The sequence below is a fragment of the Alosa sapidissima genome, chromosome 10, assembly GCF_018492685.1.
Source record: "Alosa sapidissima isolate fAloSap1 chromosome 10, fAloSap1.pri, whole genome shotgun sequence".
NCBI classification, from domain to species: domain Eukaryota; kingdom Metazoa; phylum Chordata; class Actinopteri; order Clupeiformes; family Clupeidae; genus Alosa; species Alosa sapidissima.
Window position 1 is genome coordinate 27,475,065 of NC_055966.1, and position 10,000 is coordinate 27,485,064.

Here is a 10,000-nt window from a genome sequence, read left to right on the forward strand (position 1 = left end):
GATCATACTAATCACAAGAGCAGAACGGGGAGAGTAAGAGCGCTTAAGGGTGCCATGGGTGTCAAAGTGCCCAGTATACAGTAAGCGCTTAAGGGTGCTAAGGGTGTCAAAGTACACAGTAAGAGCGCTTAAGGGTGTTATGGGTGTCAAAGTCACAGTATAGGCGCTTAAGGGTGCCATGGGTGTCAAAGTACACAGTATAGGCGCTTAAGGGTGTTATGGGTGTCAAAGTACACAGTATAGGCGCTTAAGGGTGTTATGGGTGTCAAAGTCACAGTGAACAGTAAGCGCTTAAGGGTGCTAAGGGTGTCAAAGTACACAGTATACAGTAAGCGCTTAAGGGTGCTAAGGGTGTCAAAGTACACAGTATAAGCACTTAAGGGTGCTAAGGGTGTCAAAGTACCCAGTATAAGCGCTTAAGGGTGCTAAGGGTGTCAAAGTACCCAGTATAAGCGCTTAAGGGTGCTATGGGTGTCAAAGTACACAAAGTACACAGTAAGACCGCTTAAGGGTGCTATGGGTGTCAAATTACACAAAGTACACAGTATGACCGCTTAAGGGTGCTATGGGTGTCAAATTACACAAAGTACACAGTAAGAGCGCTTAACAGTATGAGTGCTTCAGTATGCTATGGGTGTCAAAGTACACAGTAAGAGCGTTTAAGGGTGCTAAGGGTGTCAATGTTTACAAAGAAAGTGATCAAGAGATCAGTCCTCAAGACATACTACTTGAATCTGGCCCTTATGAGAGAGAGAGAGTGAGAGAGAGGGGGGAGAGAGAAAGAAAGAGAGAGAGCAGAGAGAGAGAGAGAGAGAGAGAGAGAGCAGAGGCTCTTCATAAATCTTCTCAGTGCTCCCCATGTGAGCTTCCCGAAGTTCTTTGATGGCATGTTGATCAGGCGTAATGACTGTAATTGGCGTGGAGTGACAGGCTCTTAGTGAAAGCCGGGCCTGTGATTAAGATGCCAGCCCTCCCTCCAACTTGCTTCTTGCTCGCTGCACTTTTACAGACTGACAGCCAGATGAGAGAGCCATGGGAAGAGCAGCAGCAGGACACGGGGGATCACATACACACGTGAGCACACACACACACACACATGTATGTGACCAGGCATGGCAAAACCAGGCACATGTCTCCCCAGAGACATTTTGAGTTATTTACAGATTCTGAAAGTGTAGTTTCAAAGCTATCCAATGATGTCTCACTCATGGAGATCTGATAATATTTTAATAAGTTGTAGCCATTTTAAAGTATACACATCTCAAAGCTACAAGCTAAGAAATCAGGGTTTTCAATTTGACTACTTTCTCCCTCAATCCATGGGAGGGGAACACTATGGTCCTCATTTACATGACATTAAGATCAACCCTCCCCCAGTCATGGTCACTGATCTGTCAGCCTGCAGTGCTAATGACCCATCGAAACTATCTGTAGCCTAATGGGTTACAGAACCAGCTAGTAGCAATGGATAAAGTAGTCTAAAACATAGTGATGGGGACGAGACCGCCTATGCCGAGTCCGAGACAAGACCGAGTCTTTGAAGGGTCGAGACAGAGTCCGTTGGTTTTCAAATACAGTCGAGTCCGAGTCAAGACCGAGTCTTTGAGGAAGCAAGTCCGAGTCGAGACCGAGTCCTTTAGGAGTCGAGACCGAGTCGAGACCAAGACCATAAAAACATGTCAGTTTTCATATGATTTAATATCACCCCAATTAATAATCAACAGTTAGGCCCAGGCTTGGAATTTCACCATTTTAGGGGCAAGGCCACTTGACTTTCAGTTGGGCATATTTGGTGGGGGGCACAAAGGCCACATGTAGTAGGCTATAAAAATAATCAAAGTTGTATTTAGCCTATTCACAGCAGTAGACCTGAATCACTGTATGAAACATTACAAAAACATGAAACATGACATATTACATAGAGCTGTAAATCATCTGATCATCTAATATTTAGATGTCTAGGCTATATTTAATATTTATATTTATTTTATATTTGGCCTGTTATGGAATCATGTATTGAACAATTTAAGCACAGCTCAGCTTTAAGAAACTGATGCAACCTAGATGCATGCTTAGCATTTTTTGATCATTAAGACTCCTTTCACAAACTCTTACTCAGCTGTATATCTGATTTTAATATTTACCTATATCTAGGCAATATTTGTAACATTTATTTTGTATTTGGCCTGTTATGAAATCATGAAGAGAGAATCATAATTTAACCGGAATACTCTGGAACTACTGTACAGGGGACTGCTTTACACCTTTGTGTTCGGTAAGGTCTGCTGTTTATTCTGATATATGGTTTGTCATGTGTTGAACGAAGGGTTCGTGAAGTATTCCACCGAGATGAATGGGTAGGGAGATGGGTGTAGCACCTTATGTAGACGTTATGATTAAATGTAATTATATTATTTACTTTTCTCGCGAACCGTTCACCACAGCAATTAGCGGCTGTTTAAAAGCTGAGAAAAAGTTCTTTCATGTGATGTGATACATGTGCCTGTGTGATGAGTAGGCTTAGCGATTGCGAGTATTTTAACTGAGAAGAATGGGTGAATTTGGACGCACTTTCTGTCTTGCCATGAGCTGTCATTTTCTCCACTGTGTAAGACTGAATTAGTTTGCGCTGTGATGCTAAGATTATTTTGACAGGCTATAGGCTAAATAAAAAACGGACGCAAAGCAGAATATTGAAAGAAGGGGGCACCAAGGCCAACAAGGGTCAAAGATGTGGCCGCCGTGAAATTTTATTTTGATTTTTTTTTTTATATGAACATAAAAAAATGCCTTGGTCTCGAAGACTCGGTCTGAAATTACGAGTCCTTCTCCTCCCACTGTGGTCCGAGACCGAGTCTTTGAAGGAACAAGTCCGAATCAAGTCCGAGAAAGCCGAAATCGGTCTCGAGACCGGACTCGAGTCCGAGACCAGACTCGAGTACTACATCACTGCTAAAACAAACATGTGATCACGTTTGCAAACCATGTTATTTTGAATGAACACCCAGTGCAAGGCACCAAGTTGGCAATGGATTTAGCAGGTTTAGCAATGGATAATATAGTCTAAAACGTGAACTAAACAAACATGAGATCACGTTTGCAAACCCTGTTAATTTGAATGCACACACGATAAGGCACCCTGCCATCAGTCAAAACAAGACATTCTCGCATTATTCAAATTAATTGCCCACCGAAACTATCTGTAATGGGTTTTGGCTAGTAACCTATGGTGCCAATAGATAACGCCAGTAGACCTACGTTAGCTAGTAGCAATGGATAAAGTTTCTAACACACAAACTTTATCCCCGTCAAATGTAACTGTGGAAATAGTTCTGATATCTTCTAGTTCCTCTGATAATCTGATATCTTCTAGTTCCTCTGCTGCCAGACCGAGAGATTCTTCCTCGTTGTAATTATCTTCGGCTAAGGTCAGCTCTAGATTAGGGATGTTCTCCAATGTAATGAAGTCGCCTTCATCATCAGATTCAGGTCATCTGCAATCCGCTGTGCTTTGTCCATCTCCATTCCAATTGTAAACAAACAGCATGCTGGTTCAGTAAGTAGCCATGAGGTTACTTCTAGCATACAGCTGATTGGCGACAAAACAAAAGAGCACTAGTCACGCCCAATTCAAACGCTGGTTTACTTCCTGAAACTTAACCATTTTCAAAGACAAAATATACACTTTAAAGCAACCAATGCTGTTATCTGAAACATGGAATTGCTTCTTTAGGACTTCAACTTGCACATTTTGCAAAAAAACGAAAATAACTCATTTTGAAAAAAAAAAAACCTTCAAAGTCGTTTTTCGTGACTTGCGTCTCTGCGACTTGAGCCTGGTTTTGCCATGCCTGGTCATGTATATGTTTATATGAACACACACACAGATGTTTATACACACCCCCACATTTACCTCACCCCCATGGTGTGCGCTGTTTCCATGGTGCTTCCTGAGTAGCTTTAGAGAGGGCATCTGTCTGTGTCCTGATGTCGAGACACTGTTCTGGCATGTGTGTGTGTCTGTGTGTGTGTGTGTGTCTTTTTACGGTAGTCCGTTCAAATGGGTTTTCTGGTTATTCTGGTTTTTCATGGGTGAAGCAGTAGATGAGCCTTTCTTGGCAGTGTGCACATGCACACACACACACACACACACACACACACACACACACACACACACACACACACACACACACACACACAGCACAGCAGTACCTTTACATTTATAATCAATACTAATGATCAAACACAGACAGTCATGTCTGAAATGAGGGACTATCTGTAGCCCTTCATGTACGTATGTAATAGCCTAGTCAAAGCACATACATACACACAAACACACACACACACACACACACACACACACTTATACATGAACAATGCACAGGAAATGTGATAGCCAAAGTGTCTGTCTGTGGACGCACACACATGCGAACAAACACTTGGATGCACTTGGACAAGCACACACATGCATGTAGACGTACACACATAAATAATCACACATACACACACACACATACACACACATAAACACACACACAGATACAACAAGTTCCCTTGTATGTACTAAAACGGGAAGGTCTATTCACTGAGCTTTAAACCAGGCACAGCTATATGACTCACTCCGATGCCCCTGCCTTTCAAAGCTGCAAAGTGGTTTTGGTGCTTGCACCCTGAACTCCTACTGACCAGGAACACATAGTACACTTGCATAACAGTCCAAAGTTCATTGTGAGAAATGTCCCCTGAACCCAACAATGCAGCAATGTACAGTTCTCAATATCAATTCAGAAAAAGGACAAACAAAAAATGATTTTGTTCAGCCTACTCTCAATGAATGGACTGAGTGAGCATCATTTGAAATTGCTTTTAGAGGTAACAGACTCATTTGCAACAAATGGGATTTAAGCACCTTTTTGAAATGAGGGAGTTGCCTGATATCAGAACAGCTAAGGTTGGCTTAGACGCGACAAATATATGGTTATGGTTATGGTATTTGGCAGACACTTTTGTCCAAAGTGAAGTGGTAGATTTATGGTGGCACCTATTAGTAGAGTAAGTAGTTAGTAGAGTGATAGATAGATAGATAGATAGATAGATAGATAGATAGAGAGATAGAGAGATAGATAGATACTTTATTGATCCCCAGGGGAAATTCAAGGTCTCAGCAGCATACATACAGCACAAACACATTCTTTACCAGCAGAAAGAGTAATTAAAGTATATAATATAAAAACACAACTAAGCAGTAAGGACAGTAGAAGATAAAGAATATGCTAAATATACTAAAATACAAATTATACTATTCTAAAAACAGTATCCACATAGTGGTGATTAATCAATCAGAGGCGCTTGCAATGACTGAGGCAGGGACTGAGCCTGTGATTCGGTAAGGTGCTCTGTGTGAATGAGTGTCATGGTGGTAGTGCAATGGTGATAGTGGTCATGGTGATAGTGGAAGTCCAACAGTGCAACAATGCAGAAATAAAGTAAAGTAAAGTCTATATATCTATATATTTAACTATTTAAGAAAATGTATAAGTGTGGCCACAGTTCGGCTGTGGCATGGAGGGGGGGGGGGGGGGGGGGGGTTATGCATGTGCTAATGTGCTAACAGTGAGGCATAAAGACAGTGGTACAAGTGGCTAGTGGACAGACAGTACCAAACATGGAGGGGGTGAAGAGGCATACAGACTATGCAGAGAAGTCTATCTCTCCTCTTCCCTTAAGTGAGGCATTGAACCGTTCAATGGCCCTGGGGACAAATGACTTTCTCAGTCTGTCAGTTGCGCAAGGCAGTGAGCGAAGTCTCCAGCTGATCAGGCTCTTCTGCTTAACAATAGTGCTGTGGAGTGGGTGACACTCATTGTCCAAGATGTTGATCAGTTTGTTCAGGGTCCTTCTGTCAGATAGTGAAGTGATGCACTCCAGTTCAGCTCCCACTACAGAGCCAGCTTTCCTTACCAGCCTGTCAATTCGCCCCACATCCTTCTTCCTTGTGCTTCCTCCCCAGCATACTACTGCATAGAAGAGGACGCTGGCAACAACAGACTGGTAGAACATCCTGAGGAGCTTACTGCACACATTGAAGGACCGCAGCCTCCTCAGGAAGTACAGCCTGCTCTGCCCTTTCTTGTAGAGTGCATCAGTGTTGGCTGACCAGTCCAGTTTATTGTCCAGGTGGAGACCCAGATACTTGTAGGTGCTAACCACCTCCACATTGACCCCATCAATGTGGACTGGTAGCAGAGTGGGCTAGACCTACGGAAATCCACCACCATCTTCTTTGTCTTTGAAGTGTTAAGTTGAAGATGATTGAGTTTGCACCATTGCACCAAACTCGGTGTTGTAGCAGAAGTCAGATGTGTACAGGGTGAACAGGACTGGAGAGAGCACAGTTCCCTGTGGCGCTCCGGTGCTGCAGATCACAGTGTCAGAGAGACATTTCTTCAGTCTGATGAACTGTGGTCGCTCGGTCAGGTAATCTGTAATCCAGGTTACCAGGTGAGCGTCCACACCCATCTGCAAGAGCTTGTCTCCCAATCTGAGGGGCTTGATGGTGTTAAAAGCACTTGAGAAATCAAAGAACATGATTCTCACAGCACTTTTCCCCTTGTCCAGGTGGGAATGTGTCCTGTGTAGAAGATAAGTGATGGCATCGTCCACGCCCACTTTCTCTTGGTAAGCAAACTGTAACGGGTCTAGTGCATGGCGTACCTGGGGTCTGAGCATGCCTAAGTGGTTGAGCATGCCTAAGTGGCTGAGCATGATAGTGGTTTATGGGGCTTAGCCTTTATCAGGGTTCCCGCGGATCCTTAAAAAGTCTTAAAAAGTCTGAAATACAACGTTTTTTAAGGCCTAAAAAGTCTTAAATTGTCTGGGATGTCTTGAATTGTCAAAAGGGGAGGTATTAAATTTGCGTATGGGAACGCCAGTGAGTGAGCGAGTGCAAGAGAGCGAATAATGTTTCCATCGGTTTCGTGCATTTAAAAAGGAAAAGTGACTATAAGGCTACGGGAGGAAGTGTAGTGGCTGCAGAGTGAAGATGTTTTTCACGGGTGTGGTTAAAGGTGTGAAAACGGTAATAATACAGTATGTACAAATATGCCTGACGTTTTCGTGGTGTACCACGAGGCAGGTAGCCTACAGTACGTGAGCGGTAGATTGAGCAGGAGAAAGAGTTGGTAAGCCAGTTAGCGATAGAGTGGCCATACGTTCGAATTTAGGCCGGACATATGGATTTTAAAAGTCCTGTCCGGCGTCCGGCGCAGCCTCAAACCGGACGCTCATTTGTCCTCCTTTTTGGAGTTGCGCTGGCCATCTAGAATCTTTGCTCGGACGCAGCATCGTTTCACAAACTATGGACACGAAGACTGCTGGTCAAATTATGCGCAGTGCTTCTGTCACTCGTCTGATAATTTGCTGCGCAATTTATGAAGGAACCACGGACTGACAGAAAAAGAAAACAAATGTTTTCGCAATCAGGAGGAAATATTGTACATGTTAAGTTGATATGTTTGCATCTTTCCAGCGTGTGTTGCTGGCCTAGCCTAGGGAAGAAAATATCTGTCTAAGTTATAATACCTGTAATATCTGTCAGCAGCCAATTTCGCTAAAGTTGTGAAATATAACCGCATATTTTTTGAATGTCGGTGACTGGCTACATAAAAAACAAAAACGTGCGTTCATAATACGTGCGTGCTTGAGATGAAACCAGCAGTTTTCAGCAGGATCATGCAAGGAGGATTTGGTTGGTTTAGATACAACTGGTATGCAAAATGTAAAGCAGTGGATTAACTTTAACTTGCTGTGCTGCATATGGGACAATAGATGATCGTAAATTATATTAAGTAGGCCTATTAAAATATTTAAATAGCTTAGTCTAACTTTGAAAAAAATATTTAAGGGAATCCAGTCCAGTGCACGTCTTTGGCAAGTAGCCTAGGCTACTACAGACACAGGTGAAGAACAGTCAGCCTCAGCCAGTAAGCACAACCAAATATGCACAGCCAGCTTCAAAAGCAAGCAGCTCAGACCCTAAAATTGGGCATTCATAGCTGTGAAGGTAATTCACACACAATTATTTTTCTTTCGCCAAAATATATTTGGTAACTTCTGTAGACATCCAAAATGGGGTGGGGGTTAAAATTAGTAGAAAAAAAAAAACTATTGCATGAAACAGTTTTAAGGTGTCGCATGTATCTTTTTGCCATGGTATAGTCTTAATTTTTCCATTTAGATGTCTTGAAAAGGTCTTAAAAGTCTTTAAATTTGCACTTGGAAAATGTGCAGATACCCTGCTTTATAGACCCTTTCAAGAGAGTTCCATTATCAGCATCATAGTTGGCCCCACAAGGCTTCCGTTAACATTCCATGTTATCTTAATGCAGAGGAAGTCGATTGGGAACCAAATAGAACGTTCAAGCATTGTTTTTGTTTTTTTATTGTTTAAAGGGTCTATAGACCCTTTCAACAACAAAAACAAAAACAATGCTTGAACGTTCTATTTGGGCCCCAATCTACTTTCTCTGCATTAAGATAACATATGGAATGTTAAAAAGGAAGTCTTGTGGGGCCAACTATGATGCTGATAATGGAACTCTCTTGAAAGGGTCCATACTTCACAAATGTGTGTTACTTTAGTAGGACAATGGAGTCAAGTCACACCCATTTCCATTGAAAGCCGTTGTTTTGATGGGATACGCCATATTGGCATCATCTGGAAATAGGAGCCTTGGGTTGTGCTTGGCAGCAAAGCTGAACTGCCTAAGCGTAATGAAGATCCAAGCTAAAAGTCGTATCTTCTATAACAAACAAGCTAATACGGAAAGCAATGTATAACAACTAACCTACATTGCCCTAGTTGAAATTCCTGACCAAACATGTGGACATGTGTGTGTGTGTGTGTGTGTGTGTGTGTGTGTGTGTGTGTGTGTGTGTGTGTTTCAGCATTTGTCCCTTTCAGGGAAGAATGACTGAACCATCCTACATTCTGTCCTGAGCTAGGATCACTCAGGTGATAAATTGCAACTTACACTTTCACATGTGTTATTCTGAAGGGATAGCACCTCTGTGCTAATGGATATTAATTTGAGGGAAAATTGCTGAAACATTTCGGCCCTGCTTGTCTCTGTCTAGCCTGATAGCTGATATTAGCTTGGTGCTAAGTGATAATGCCTCTATTTCGGTTGGTGGAATGCCTTTGTACACCCGCTGCTAAAAAGCACAATCTATCAGAGATGGCTGCTGATGCAACAATTACTGTTCAGGAACAATTGCCTTGTCTTGACCGCCAGTACTATGGATGTTTTTGTCATGATGGTCAAATGGGTCTGAACATGCTATTCTGGTCAGACCAACATTGCAGTTAATATTTCTCCAATCAAATTAACAGATTTAAATAAGTAACTAACAGCATTGATGTCTCTATGAGCCCTCAAAGCATTTCTCAATAATGCAAAGTTCTCCACCAGCAAACGTTTTCATCTAGCCAATCGTTTTCTCTTCTTCTTTTATTCAGAGATTAAGACTTGAGCTAAGAGTTAAGCTACCATGTCTGTTGATTTGTTTTTGATGCTAACCCCTGATTAACAGGGAAATTACAACTGACCTTTTTCGTTGGACCCCTACAGGTTGCCAAATCTCTTTTACAACAGCAGGGGATAATGGCTGTGAAGTGTTACTTCACACCCAATAAACAGAAGACATTTCACTGTCAGACAATCCTTCGGTGTAATCATAATGCCAACAGATGTTTTTTTTTATCTACCTGACCACACTCGTCTGCAGATGCCTTGTTAAAGGACTGCATTCTCTGAGGGCCCCTCTCGATCTAGTCCAACTATTTACGCTGAACTCTCAGAGAACTCTGCCTCTCCATTTTGGTCATTGACACCAGTGACTCCATCCTTAGGGAGAAGCATTGTCCTGACTGGCTATCTAGACAGCCACCTCACAGAAGATTGTTGTGTGTCTGTCTGTGCGGCGACATTAGCTGCCATTT

General features: G+C 42.4%; 1 protein-coding gene across 1 annotated transcript in view; it reads right to left on the minus strand.

Moving 5' to 3' along the window:
* slc6a3 (solute carrier family 6 member 3) overlaps positions 1–10,000 on the minus strand; it is a 27,873-nt gene that overhangs the window by 15,156 nt on the left and 2,717 nt on the right. The gene's annotated exons all lie outside the window — the stretch shown is intronic.